Source organism: Syngnathus typhle, linkage group LG4, assembly GCF_033458585.1.
Source record: "Syngnathus typhle isolate RoL2023-S1 ecotype Sweden linkage group LG4, RoL_Styp_1.0, whole genome shotgun sequence".
Taxonomy (NCBI): domain Eukaryota; kingdom Metazoa; phylum Chordata; class Actinopteri; order Syngnathiformes; family Syngnathidae; genus Syngnathus; species Syngnathus typhle.
The window spans coordinates 5457418-5472890 of record NC_083741.1 but is presented as its reverse complement, the minus strand read 5'-3'; the positions used below and the strand labels follow the sequence as shown (position 1 = coordinate 5472890).

The window sequence follows — 15473 nt, the reverse complement described above, 5'->3', positions numbered from 1 at the left end:
AGAGGGTTTGCTGTCCCCCATGCCTTGAATAGCAAGCAGGCGCCGGGCCCGTTCGGATCGCGACAGTTCAAAAATCCTGAGGAGATAAGCCCTGAGCCCTGCATATTTATCCTGGGCCGGAGGGGAAGTGATGAAACTTACGGCTCTGGCCGCGGTGGAGCTTCCGAGTGCCGAGACAACGTGGTAGTAGCATGTGGCGTCATCCGTAATTCCCCGGAGGGCGAACTGAGCCTCCCCCTGTGCGAACCACGTTGCTGCAGAAGTCTCCCAAAACCCAGGCAGCCTAAGGACGGCGGAATGCGCCATGCCGTCTCGCTCGGTGTTCTGTTCAGTCCCGGAATCCTCAGCGGGACTGATGTCAGGGTCACCAGTGTGGTGTGCAAGGACTGGAGTCGGAGGCGGAGTGATAAATGACGGTGCCAACGGCAGTTGTTTTAATGACATTTATAACTTGCTTCTCTCAACCACGGGCCGACTCTTTTCCCTTCGAGATCCTAACACACACTCCTCAAACCGGAAACTCCCACACGTATAAACCATCCCACCGGAACTCGGCAACGTGAACTTAGGTTCCGGGTGAATTATGTCAACCCACTACAACTGTTTATTTTAATCTTCAACTATTTTTAATGCATTTAACTGCACGATTATGATACCTCATTGAGGATAATATTAAGTAATAAGTTATTTTCTTCTGTTGTGAATTTGAACCGCTACACTACAGCTTCTTGTGAAGTGCCTATGTTTTTATCATTTTAAAAATTAAGTTCTATCAAAAGAGTTCACGAAACAAATTGTAATTCGGACGAACACCTAAGTTGCATCAAAAGAATACACTAGATATTAGGGTTTAAATTAGGAAGAAATATTAACTTTACCGATAGTACTAATGTGCATGGCATGTGTGAACGTGTTTTGACCTAGTGTCGTTGTGGTAGTTAGCCTCCAAAACGGCAGACCTTCTGCGCATACGCGCCTCAGATCGCGCAGTGGTCACATATAGCGTCTTGACAAAGGAAAACAAGCACTCGGATATTTTACCGAAATCAAATACACCCCTCTAGAAGAAAGACTATTGGTACGTTGCTCTATGTATCGTTAGTAGTTTGCATGAGCCCCATTTCTTTCTGACTCACTGGTGTCAAATGACTAAAAGTATCATTCGAACTGTTGGATTTGATCCTCAATTTAGGATGCGCGCTATCCGCGCCTCACGGCAAAAGCCATAGCCAATCACCTGTTATCCAATTCACTCACTGCGTGCTCGTTTTCTTTCTTCAGTTTTAGGAAAAGACTAAGACACCGAAACAAAGTTAGGTTGGTTGAGTTCAATCGCAATTCTTGTTAAGAAAGCTCTGTTTTCAGGATAAATACAACACAGCGCTGGGCCTTTCGTGCGACAATGCTCAAGAGCAGAAAGTCTCCATTGAGATGTGGCAACTTTCAAGGTTCTTTGATCAGTTTATATTCAGTTGCACATGCCGGTGTGGGCCAAGTTTGATAGGTGATGAGTCCAGGAGGGGTGGGGCAAGTTCGCAGGAGAGTTTGATTCCATGGGAGTGGGTGCTGGTTCGGTGAGAGCTGGTTCTGTGGGGGTGGGTGCTGATTATGGGCGATTCGATGTGTGGGGGCTGTTGTTTTCCATCCCGTCTTTTGGCCTTGGTGATCACCCTTGGCCGCTGCAGGTTTTACCTCCAAGTGTCCTTCCTGTAAACATTTTCCTGCATTCTTGCACAAACATCCACTTCACCCACTGTCGCACACCGTCCATTCATCATCCTTCCACTTTTGTCCTTTTGTACGGAATTATGTGAAATTTTGGGTGTGACATCAATTCGTTAATGTTCTTACTCACCACTTACCATGCATTTGTTTGTTTGTTCTTTTGACACTCCATGTACTTGCTTACTTCGTCACATTCTTAGTTTAATCATGCTTCCAACCATATCTTTTCATTGTTAGGCAAAACATTTCCTTCTTTCCAGAACATTCAGTAGTAATCCAAGGCAGGCGTCTAGCATTAGGCAAAACACGATGTCACATCAAGCATTAATCAAAACACAAGCTATACCGTATTGGCCCGAATATAAGACGACCCTGATTATAAAACGACCCTCTCGCTTTCAAGACTCAAGATTGAAAAAAAGACTTTTTGAACATCAAATTAAATTTTTATACAGAAAATAATTAGAGTACATCTGAAACAAATGATTACAACAATATATTTGACAGAAAAGGCATGTTATTTTGCCTCATACAAATCATTCAGTAATTGTCTATCACATCTTAATATCTGAACATTTAAATATGTAAACTAAAGTGCAATCACATTTGTAAATGAATGGCTTCTGGTTTTTGAAATGTAAATAAACAAATCCACTGTGATAAAACAACAAAATTGCAATAACTGCATTGACCATCAAAGTGAAGTCTAACTGTAACTGTAGTCCTGAAACAAATCTGAATAAGGAAAAACATTGCAATAAAATAATGCTTGGGTAGCACGTCCGCCTCACAGTTAGGAGGGTGCGGGTTCGATTCCACCTCCGGCCCTCCCTGTGTGGAGTTTGCATGTTCTCCCCGGGCCCGCGTGGGTTTTCTCCGGGCACTCCGGTTTCCTCCCACATCCCAAAAAAAAACATGCTTGGTAGGCCGATTGAACACTCCAAATTGTCCCTAGGTGTGAGTGCGAGTGCAAATGGTTGTTTGTCTCTGTGTGCCCTGCGATTGGCTGGCAACCGGTTCAGGGTGTCCCCCGCCTACTGCCCGATGACGGCTGGGATAGGCTCCAGCACGCCCGCGACCCCAGTGGGGACTAAGCGGTACAGAAAATGGATGGATGGATGTTTTAAACATGAGAGTAGCTGAGATTTGTCATGTCAGAACATTACTCCTCACAAACATCCCCTGCCTCGCTGTTCTCAGTGCCACTGTCCTCACTCCCATCCTCTGGCTCTGCTGGCTCATCCCATAGCACGTCATCCTCACTGCCGTCCAGGGCAGTTGATATGCAACATTTTTTAAACCCTTGGATGTTGTTCTTTGGGGAAACTGCATCCCATGCGTGGAAGATCCACTCACAGCACAAACGTACCGGAGGCTTCTGAATCTTTCCTTTAGGTGTGAGTGCGTGATCACCAGAAAGAAGCCACTCTGTGTATTTCTTTCGCAGATTGTCTTTGAATGGTTTGTTGACCACAACATCCAACACTTGCAGCTGACTTGTCATTCCCCCCGGAATGATCACCAAGTCACATTTATTTCAAATGCACAGAAATACATATCAGATCATGAAGTAATAAAAAAAACCTTTGTCATTACCACATATGAAAAATGCGTAGTTATGTCTCCTTTATTGATTAGGTGTGTAGGTATAATTATATGCTTAAAATGTTTCTTTTATTGATTTAAAATGGGAATATACTTGTCTGCCTATGTACTTTATTCAATGAGGTTTGAGCATATCTGTTTTTGTAGCTAGGCAGGACTTTTTGTTTTTTGACCCCATTCCTTCAGAACTATCGTTTTTTTAGGACATGATTGCGGTAAGAATAGGTCAATATTCTGTTTAATCGGGCGATCAAGGCATCCCCGGGACTGTCTTTATTTTTATGGTGCTAATTTGTGGATATGATATTTTGCCAATTTGAAGAGGTAACTCGTACTGGTGTTCGACATTTTGATACAGTTTTTTTAAAGCACACGCGTGAGGAAAGAAAACTTTTTGCAAGACTCGAACTCGGGGAGATCATTCGGTTACAGTACACTGCGGTCAAGCCGGCCACCTCTCGAAACCCAGCCGCCGCTAAATTCGTTCATACTTGCCATAAAAAAAGAACTTGGAAATAATTTTACTATAGTATGTATCTGGGCTCTGGACTCGGTCGGATTTTTGCTACGAGTCCGAGTCCGGCCTCATGACCACGAGTCCGAGTCCGGCTGTCCATTTTTTCTATTACCGTTTTTTTCCGTGTATAGTGCGCAAAATTTTACTAATTTATTGTCCTAAAATCCGGGGTGCGCATTATACATGGGTACAAAAAAAAAAAAAAAAAATTTTTTTATTTTTTATTTTTTTTTTTTTTTTAAGTCCCAATGATCGTCACACACGCAGGGAGGCAATGGGTCCCATTTTTATAGTCTTTGGTATGGTCTTAACTAGGCTGGATGTAATTTTTTTTGTTGGCGTTGATTTCTCCGACTGCCCGTAAACGCACCACCGCGCTTCGTGCGCGCACGGGACAGCAAACGAGCAGGTGATCGAGCAAGCGTCTGATACGAGAGCATTGCGGTCGCATGGAGCGTGTTTGAAGTGAACAGCAGAGAAGAAAGGCAAAGTGTTGTGAAATAAAATGCACAGAACGGATGCGCAAGACACGTCAGCTATATAAAGAGCGAGAGTTGTTTTCTTCCTATTAGTTTCAATTCACAGTTTAATTAGCAGTTTCAATCAGCAAATAACAAAATGCGTATTACAGGTAATATTTTATTTCACAACACTTTGCCTTGTTCCTTTGGTCTCTGCTGTTCATCCTAAAACACAAAGGCGCTCTTTAAGCAATGCGACAGTGAGCGCCCGGCGCGCTGCACCAAATTAAGCTCCCTGCGCAGTGCGCACTGAGGTCCACTTAAATTTTAGAAAGTACATCAGGACTTTAAAAATATCTTCTAAATTTCAGCGACGGCTCTGTCACAATAATCGACCAGCCCGGTGCAGTTGGGCGGTCGGCGGCGCGCTACGGTTGAGCGTTCTCTCGCACGCTCTCTCTCTCGCTCTCTCTCGCTCTCGCACACACGCAAACCGGATATCATACGGAGGCCGCCATTACAGATGCGCAGAACGGATGAGCAAGACACGTCAGCTATATAAAGAGCGAGAGTTCAGTTCTCTACCTAAATCCGTATTACAGGTAATATTTTATTTCACAACACTTTGCCTTGTTCCTTTCTTCTCTGCTGTTCACTTCAAACACGCTCCATGCGCACGGAGCGCGGTGGTGCGTTTACGGGCAGTCGGAGAAATCAACGCCAACAAAAAAAATTACATCCAGCCTAGTTAAGACCATACCAAAGACTATAAAAATGGGACCCATTGCCTCCCTGCGTGTGTGACGATCATTGGGACTTAAAAAAAAAAAAAAAATAAATAAATTTTTTTTTAAAGAAAATTCATAAAAATTGGGTGCGTATTATACATGGGTACAAGCTTTTTTCCAGCATCAGCATGCCATTTTTAGGGGTGCGTACTATACATGGGGGCGCACTATACACGGAAAAAAACGGTAATTCATGTGACTGCTTAGTCTTTATTCAAAGTCAAAGTCAAAGTCTGCTTTATTGTCAACGTCTTCACATGCCGAGACATACAAAGAGATCGAAATTACGTTTTCTCTATCCCACGGTGACAAGACATATTACACGATAGACATACAAGTAAACGACGCAATATAAAAAACAAGAAGGCACAAACAATAAATAATAAGAGTAATAATAAATAATAAATAAACAGATAACACAACAAATAAGAGCCAGTGTGCATACAGACAGTAAAAGTACAGGACGCTACGCAGAACGGGGAAGCGAGTTCAGGATCCTAACAGCCTGGAGTATGAAGCTGTTTGAGAGTCTGGTGGTGCGGGAGCGCAGGCTTCTGTACCTCTTCCCAGTGGGCAGAAGCTCGAACAAACAGTGAGCGGGGTGACTCACATCACTCACAATCGTGGTCGCCTTGCGGGTGAGATGGGAGGTGTAAATGTATATGTTTTGCATTTTTACTTCCTGAAACCATGAATGTGATTGCTCTAAGAAACAATGACTTCTTTATCTGTTGTTGAAACATTGTTAATGCTCTCCGATTCTGTAGATCTGAAAAGTATTCTGTGTTGCCAGCTGTGTATACTCAAAATAAATGACAGAGCAAGCCCCTGGTCTCTCCTTGGTTTGGGAGCAGAAAAGTCCAAAATAGCATCTGCACTTTTGGAATAAGAAATTGAAAACCTTATGAAAACCTTTACTTATGAGCCACGTCGACCTTATAAATGATTTAAAAACAAGAAGCCCAAAGTAACCGATGATACGTGGACCTGGCAACCGTGGCTGCACGGACATATGTACCTACAGTTACAACAGTACAAGAGCGGCCCGAGCACAACAGCAATTAGACATGACCTTGTGGAGTGAGGGCTTTTCGCCAGTTTGGACATACACATACACGGTGGCCTGTAAATGCACCCGTATAAAAGAAAGTACCGAAATCCATTGAGGCATATTGTCCCGTGCAGAGCGGACTAAACAGTTCAACATTTTGCTGTGTACCGTGTTACACCACAAATTTTTAAGGTGACATATCATGGTTATAAATCCTTCCTTTCTACATTTTTCTCATTCAGTTGTGGTCTATATAAAGTGGAACAGCAAAGCTTTTGTCTGAATTCCCTGTCATAGCATCACAGTCCCCTCTTTTTCCCATGTTCTGAGGAGCAGCTCAGAGCAAGCCGTTTTGGTCCGGACTCTTTAAATGCAAATGAGATACTTCACACCCCGCTAGCTCCAGGCCGCAAGATGTGTGCCTCTCTTTCCGGTCGGACATATTTGTAGGTGTTCGCAGAAATACAGTTTACTTGCGACACACACTTTTTGGTTATTAAAAAACAATACCGTAATTTTCCATGTATAATACGCCCCCATGCATAATACGCACCCTAAAAATGGCATGTCGATGCTGGAAAAAAGCCTGTACCCATGTATAATACGCACCCAAATTTTGACTCTTAAGTCCGTAAACGTAAAATTATTTCAGAAAAAAGATCATCTTTGGGAACAACCGGATGTTATTCTGCCGGTCAGTATCACTGCGCATGCGCTAGCAAACTCGATAGCGAAGAAATGTTTCGGATTTGTGTAGGGTACATTGTGTCAGCAAACGAGCAGGTGATCGAGCAAGCGTCTGATACGCGAGCATTGTGTTCGTATGGAGCGTGTTTGAAGTGAACAGCAGAGAAGAAAGGAACAAGGCAAAGTGTTGTGAAATAAAATATTACTTGTAATACGCATTTTGTTATTTGCTGATTGAAACTGCTAATTAAACTGTGAATTGAAACTAATAGGTAGAGAACTGAACTCTCGCTCTTTATATAGCTGACGTGTCTTGCGCATCCGTTCTGCGCATACTGTCATGGTGGCCTCCGTATGATAGCCGGTCTGCAATGGAGATTAGAAAACAAACAATATTTGACAATAACACACCATCAAGGATTGCACCATCGCATCAAACGATGTGTCGTCAATTATGAATTTTACTGACTAAGTGTGTTGGGCAGGATGGCTGAATGCGATGCGCGATTGACGTGTCTTGCGCATCCGTTCTGCGCATACTGTCATGGCGGCCTCCGTATGATATCCGGTCTGCGATGGAGATTAAAAAACAAACAATATTTGACAATAACACACCATCAAGGATTGCACCATCGCATCAAACGATGTATTGTCAATTATGAATTTTACTGACTAAGTGTGTCGGGCAGGATGGCTGAATGCGATGCGCGATTGACAACAAGAAGAAAGGTGATTTCAAGTTTTATTTCAAGGGAGATTTTCTTCAAAAATTGTTGTACCCATGCATAATGCGCACCCCAGATTTTAGGACAATAAATTTAAATTTTGCGCATTATGCATGGAAAATCACGGTAATAAAAAGATAATGCTGGCGCGAGTGTTAGTGAGAAGCTAATGAATGACTTTACATATTATTGTGTTCCTCAAAAATAAAACAGCACCTTCGATGCAATTAATTTGATAGAATAACTTAAAATGCATACACAAGAAGTGAAAACATAGTGCACACAGCGCTAAAATCAGCAGAAAGACAAATGCTAATGCTATGAAAACGAGGGCATTATAGACATGCAATAATATGTGAAATACAGTTTATTATGTTTCTGTCATCTCAAATTTATCGCTTTACCATGTCCCTAATTTCCATAGATCGAAGGACCTGGAAAACACTCTCTCTGCAGAGATGCTAGGGCCTAGTATGTCGAGAAAACGATGGGCTATACCAGGGGTGGGCAAACTTTTTGACTCGCGGGCCGAACTGGGTTCTAAATTTGGACCGGAGGGCCGAACCAGGAGCAGATGTACGTAGTGTTTGTGTGAAGTAATATAAGCGACCTGTAAAGGTAAAAAAATAATAATAATTCACTAAAAAACTGCTATCAGTAATTCTCATAAAATACGACACTGTTATTATGAATAACAGTCTCCATCACTTCAGTGCCTGCAGGTCAGATTAATGAAAGATGTTTATCTCATGAGATCACATAAAACGGCAAACATTCTGACCAAATATATCATCTTGAAGAATCGGTGAAAGCATACACCCAAATAAAGTAATCAAAACGGCAATACGGTGAGGGGTATCTGAAAATCAGAGCAGAGTTTTAACTCGCAAACACCTGGTAACAGAGGTGAGGAAACGGGAAACACTTCCTTAAAGTAAGCCTTAAGAACTTTACAGGTTAAGATTAGTCGCAAACAGGTGGTGCATCAGTGTCCTTGAGCATCCAGCATTGTTTGAAAATGAGAATGGTCGCTAGTTTCAATCCCTGCTATGTGTACAAATCATATTCAAAATGCCTCCCCTTCATATTCAGTGGGAACAGTGTTGTTGGTCTCCCTTTTTTGCTAGTGCGTCATAGTCTGGAGTAAAATTTGTTGTGGCAATTCTAAGGAGAGATCCGAGGTGTTGGTCCGTTTACCTCGATCTGTGACGGGTTGATGTTGACGTTCATGTGGCTGAACGTCACGTCGCGTACGTCGAGCCAAATTGGCCACTCTCTTTTAAACACTCGGCACTGTGTCCACCTTGCTTTTCTTTGGGCGACTCGTTTTAATGGAAGGATTCCAGAGGAAGGTTTGTGGGTGGCTTTAGCGCAAAACTGCATCGGAAAGCTCAGCGCGCGAATTCCAAGAATGCTGTTGTCACAGCCCACGCTCTAAATTCGGGACTGATACAAATAGAGCGCGAGTGCGCCATGTCCGTACTACTGAGTACGTACACGCACTTGTGAGTGTGCACCGAGCTTTCTGACACGGGTTCCGGTAGTAAATGCGCAGGCGAGCGCTTCCCCATCTACTGGGGAAACGCGGTCATTGCAGGCAATACGACCAAAAAAAATGTTTAATACAATTTATTCAGGTTTGGCGGGCCGGATTAAACGGTCCCGTGGGCCGGATGTGGCCCGCGGGCCGTAGTTTGCCCACCCCTGGGCTATACCATCCATCCATCCATTTTCTGTACCGCTTAGTCCCCACGGGGGTCGCGGGTGTGCTGGAGCCTATCCCAGCCGTCATCGAGCAGTAGGTGGGGGACACCCTGAACCAATTGCCATCTCAACCCAAATTCAACGTTGATTTAATATCTTTAACTATCTGGGAGTTGGACTTGTAGTACTTGTAGTAGTAGTATTTGTAGTACTTTTAGTAGTAGTACTAGTAGTAGTAGTAGTAGTAGCGCTTGTAGTAGTAATAGTACTTGTAGTAGTAGTAGTACTTGTAGTCATAGTACTTTTAGTATTTGTAGTAGTAGTAGTAGTACTTGTAGTCATAGTACTTTTAGTATTTGTAGTAGTAGTACTTTTAGTAGTAGCAGTAATGTAGTAATTGTAGTATTTGTTGGTACTTGTAGTACTTGCAGTAGTGTAGTTGTAGTAGTAGTAGTGGTACTTTTAATAGTAGTAGTGTTTGTGGTAGTACATGTACTTGCAGTAGTAGGAGTTGTTGTAGTAACCGAATCAAAATGTAACCTTAGGGTACCGTTACACCCATACGCCGGGGAACCTGTGTGGTGAACCACAAAGGCAAGGCATTCATCCTGTATCTTTAAAGGAGGGGACTGGGTATAAATGGATGAAGGATTTAACAGAGATGAAAGACCTGAAAGGGCTTGCTGCTTCCTCTGTAAACAATCTGTTTCATGTGCAGCTTGGACTGCATATTTATTGGACCAGCAGTGTGTTTATATTTTACATTGTCAACTCTGTTTTTCTGTTTGTCTTCCTCTTTTTAAACGTCATGAGCTGTTTGACAACTGACAACTGATTTTCCCCAGAGGGGACAATAAAGTTTTCAATCAATCAATCAATCAATCAATCAATCAATCAATCAATCAATCAATCAATCAATAAAAAGCGACATGAAAAGCTTTTGAACCCTTGTCTTATTTTTTGCATTTCCACAGACTCATTTTGTTTTTTATGGATTCATTTTGAAAACAAATTATTAAAACATGCTAAGGGTCTAGGTCGGGGAGGATATCCTGCCCCAAGTGGAGGTGTTAAAGTGTCTTGCAGTCTTGTTCTCAAGTAAGGGAAGGATGGAGCGGGAGCTCGATAGCAAGATCGACACAGTGTGCAGTAATGCGGACTCTGTATCATTCAGACATAGTGTAGCGAAGGATGAGCTGGAAGGCGAATAATAATAATAATAACAATAGATCGGTTTTATATAGCGCTTTTCTAAACACTCAAAGCCGCTTTACATGCACAGACACGCACACACACACATTCACACACATTCACACACATTCACACACATTCACACACATTCACACACATACACACACATTCATACACACACACACACACACACACACACACACACACACACACACACACACACACACAAGGAGTTAGGGGTTATATGCAGAGTTGAAGAGGTGGGTCTTGAGATGGTGTTTGAAGGAATGCAGGGAGTCAGCATTACGGATGGTCAGGGGGAGAGAGTTCCAGAGAGTGGGGGCAGCAATGGCAAAGGCGCTATCCCCAATGGTCCAGTATTTGGTCGTGGTAAAGGGGGTAAGCAAGTTGGCGTCAGCAGAGCGGAGTCGGCGGGTGGGGTTATAGCGGTGCAGGAGTTCAGATAGGTAGGTGGGGGCAAGGTTGTTTAAGGCCTTATAGGTGGTGACAAGGATCTTGAAATGTATGTGCTGTTTTATGGGGAGGATATCCTGCCCCAAGTGGAGGTGTTAAAGTGTCTTGCAGTCTTGTTCTCAAGTAAGGCAAGGATGGAGCGGCAGCTCGATAGCAAGATCGACACAGTGTGCAGTAATGCGGACTCTGTATCATTCAGACATAGTGTAGCGAAGGATGAGCTGGAAGGCGAAGCTTTCGAATTATTGGTTAATCTATGTACATGCCGACCCTCACATATGGTCACGACTCGCAGCTCGAAAAAACAAGATCCCGCATACAATTGACCGCAGTTTCGTCCTCGGTGTCCGGGCTACCCCTAAGAAATAAGGTGAGAAGTTCAGTCATCATTGTCGAGCTACTGCTCCTTCGGATTAAAAGGAGCCAGATGAGGTGGCCCGGGAATCTTTTTAGAATGTCTTTTGGAAGCCTCCCTGGTAAGGTTTTCCCGGTATGTCCTACTATAACAATAATAATAATAGATCGGTTTTATATAGCGCTTTTCTAAACACTCAAAGCCGCTTTACACGCACAGACACGCACACACACACACACACACACGCACACATTCACACACATTCACACACACACACGCACACACACACACACACACACACACACACACACACACACACACACACACACACACACACACACACACACACACACACAAGGAGTTAGGGGTTATATGCAGAGTTGAAGAGGTGGGTCTTGAGATGGTGTTTGAAGGAATGCAGGGAGTCAGCATTACGGATGGTCAGGGGGAGAGAGTTCCAGAGAGTGGGGGCAGCAATGGCAAAGGCGCTATCCCCAATGGTCTAGTATTTGGTCGTGGTAAAGGGGGTAAGCAAGTTGGCGTCAGCAGAGCGGAGTCGGCGGGTGGGGTTATAGCGGTGCAGGAGTTCAGATAGGTAGGTGGGGGCAAGGTTGTTTAGCGCCTTATAGGTGGTGACAAGGATCTTGAAATGTATGTGCTGTTTTATGGGGAGCCAGTGAAGATGACGGAGGACAGAGGTGATGTGCTGTCTGCTGGGTGAGCGGTTGAGCAGTCGGGCAGCAGAGTTTTGAACATATTGCAGTTTGTGAAGGACAGTTGAGGGGAGGCCGTACAGGATGCTGTTGCAGTAATCCGGTCTGGAGGTAATAAATGCATGAACTAATGTTTCTGCTATTGGGGTGGAAAGAAAGGGACATAGGCGTGCAATATTTTGTAGATGGAAGAAGGATGTTTTGGTGAGGTGGTTGATATGTGGTTTGAAGGAGAGTGTGGGATCCATATAAAGTAGGGGTGTAACGATTCATTGATACACATCGATTAATCGATATAATGCTCTACGATTTATTGGCATCGATGCTAAAGGTAAACATCGATTTATATCGCCGTGTTTGACCTCGGACATTAGACGCGACTTTATTTTGAAATCCAGTTCATTGTTGCTTGCTTCCTCTTTTTCGGGAGCAGTGCGCGCGTGTTGTGTTGTGAGCAGAGCACGCACGTGAAAGGGGAGTCGACAACTAGTACGCAGCTCCTGGAATGGTGCTATGGCTAGTGTCCAAAAAGACGAGGAAATTTGCTCACCTTTAGGCTTCAAGTCATTCGTTTGGAAGCACTTTGGATTCCAAAGAAAAGATGGCTCAACGGACAAGACACGTGCAGTTTGTAAATCCTGCCATGCGGTGATCAAATATTCAGGGACCACAAATCTCGCCGCACATTTAAAGAAAAAACACGACATCAAAGTTCAGTACCTTGTTGATTTTGCGTATGAATTGTTATAAATCAGGATATTGTTCTATATTTTTCATTTAAAAAAAAAAAATCGATCGTAGAGCACTATATCGTGATATATCGTGAATGAATCGCAGCAGGCTTTAAGATATCGGCAAATATCGTATCATAGTTCTTTGTATCAATATGATATCGTATCGTGACAAAACCCGCGATTTACACCCCTAATATAAAGTCCAAGATTTCTGACTAGAGGGGAGGGAGTGACAGAGTGGCCGTCAATGCAGAGTGTGAAGTTGTGGGAGGTGGGGAGGCTGGATTTAGGACCAAAGATGATGAATTCCGTTTTGTTACGGTTTAGTTTGAGAAAGTTTTGAGTTATCCAGCCTTTAATGTCTGTGAGGCAGCGAGTGAGGGTGGAGAGAATGGCAGGGGAGAGGGTTTTGGTAGAGATGTAGAGTTGAGTATCATCAGCGTAACAGTGGAAATTGAAACCATGGCGGCGGATGATGTGACCAATGGGAAGCATGTACAGAGTGAAAAGAATGGGGCCCAGAACTGATCCTTGAGGGACACCGTGTGCAACAGGGGTGGTGTGGGATTTGTGTTGCTCAATGGTGATGTAGTGAAATCTGTCAGACAGGTAGGATTTGAACCAGGAGAGGGCGGTGTTGGTGATGCCCATGGATTCTAGGCGGTTGAGAAGAATGGAATGGTTTACTGTACCGAAGGCAGCACTGAGGTCAAGGAGGAGAAGGATAGTAGGGGTGTAACGATTCATCGATACACATCGATTAATCGATATAATGCTCTACGATTTATTGGCAGCGATGCTAAACGTAAACATCGATTTATATCGCCGTGTTTGACCTCGGACATTGGATGCGACTTCATTTTGAAATCCAGTTCATTGTTGCTTGCTTCCTCTTTCCGGGAGCAGTGCGCGGCGTTGTTGTGTTGTGAGCAGAGCAGGCACGTGAAAGGGGAGTCGACAACTAGTACGCGGCTCCTGGGCTGGTGCTATGGCTAGTGTCCAAAAAGACGAGGAAATTTGCTCCCTTTTAGGCTTCGAGTCATTCGTTTGAAAGCACTTTGGATTCCAGAGAAAAGATGGCTCAACGGACAAGACACGTGCAGTTTGTAAATCCTGCCATGCGGTGATCAAATATTTCGGGAGCACAAATCTCGCCGCACATTTAAAGAAAAAACACGACATCAAAGTTCAGTGTTAAAATAAGCACTTTGTATACTACAATTCTCTTGTAATTTCCTAAATAAAGAGTTTGCAGTACCTTGTTGATTTTGCGTATGAATTGTTATAAATCAGGATATTGTTCTATATTTTTTATTTAAAAAAAAAAAATCGATCGTAGAGCACTATATCGTGATATATCGTGAATGAATCGCAGCAGGCTTTAAGATATCGGCAAATATCGTATCGTAGTTCTTTGTATTGATATGATATCGTATCGTGACAAAACCCGCGATTTACACCCCTAAAGGATAGTCAAGTCTTAAGCTCAGGGGATAGTGAGAAAACCAGAGTCAGAGGAAAGCAGGAGATCGTTAGTGACTTTAACTAGGGCCGTTTCAGTGCTGTGGTGTGTATGGAAACCAGATTGGAATGGTTCATACGGGTTATTTTAAAGGAGGTGGGTCTTGAGTTGAGATGTGACGGCTCTTACCAGTAGTTTTGATAGAAATGTGAGATTAGAGATGGGTCTGTAGTTGTTGGGGTCCTCAGGGTCAAGGCCTGTTTTTTGAGGAGAGGACTGATGGCTGCAAGCTTAAGAGGTGAGGGGACTGTGCCAGAGGTGAGGGAGGAATTGATGTCTATGATGAGTGGGGCAATGGGGGTGAGCCAGTCTTTAACTAGTTGGGATGGCATGGGGTCCAGGGGGGAGTTAGAGGATTTCATGGTGGAGAGTATTTGGGAGAGGTCAGCAGAAGTTATGCGGTAAAAAGTTGATAGCCGGGGGACGGATGATGAAAAGAATGTGGGTTCAGGTTGTGGGGTACTAGAGGGGGCGGATAAGAGCTGGTGGTAGATGTTTTCTATTTTTGAGTTGAAAAATGACAAAAGAGTGTCGCATTTCTCTGGGGTGAATGATGACGAAGTATTGTCGTGAGGTTTGAGGAGTTTGTTTATGGTCGAAAACAGGGAGCGTGGGTTTGAAGAACCAGAGTGGAAGATACTAGAGTAGTAAGATGAGCGGGTTTGTTACGGGCTGATTTGTAGTGATGCATAAGGTCTTTGTAGGCGAGGGCATGGACTGTGAGACCGGTTTTCTTGCATAATCGTTATACCTGTCGAAGTTGTTTCTTACGTTTATGGAGTTCCGGGTTGAACCAGGGTGCGGAGTGAGTAAAGGTGACTGTTTTAATTTTCAAAGGATCCACTGTGTTGAAGAAGGTAGACATAATGTTGTTGTAAGTGTTGACAAGGTCCGTGAGCGTTGGGTTTTCCGGGGGGGGGGGTTGATATGCAGGTGGAGAGAGTGTCTAAGCTGATGGCCTGCGAAAGATGATTGTGCGGTTTTGTTTTGAATCGAGGGTGGGGGTGTCAATGTCAAATAAGATGGCTAGGTAGTCAGATATGGTGAGGTCAAAGCTAGAAATGTTGTGGATGTGGAGGCCAGTGCTGCAGACCAGGTCTAGGGTGTGTCCATGCTTGTGGGTAGGGAAGGTAATGGGTTGAGTGAAGCCGGAGCAGTTGAGTAAATCCAGGAAGTCCATAGAATGTTTACACTCAGCGGAATCAATGTGCAGGTTAAAAT

At 43.7% G+C, this 15473-nt stretch overlaps 1 protein-coding gene across 4 annotated transcripts in view; it reads left to right on the top strand.

The window, feature by feature from the left end:
• Nucleotides 1-951: 951 nt before the first annotated feature.
• The window catches only part of ccdc102a (coiled-coil domain containing 102A), a 107180-nt gene continuing 92658 nt past the window's right edge, over nt 952-15473 (top strand). For all 4 annotated transcript variants that reach the window (XR_009714099.1, XM_061275705.1, XM_061275703.1 and 1 more), the window contains exon 1: nt 952-1078. The gene's annotated coding sequence lies outside the window, so the exon portion shown is untranslated. The remainder of the gene's footprint in view (nt 1079-15473) is intronic.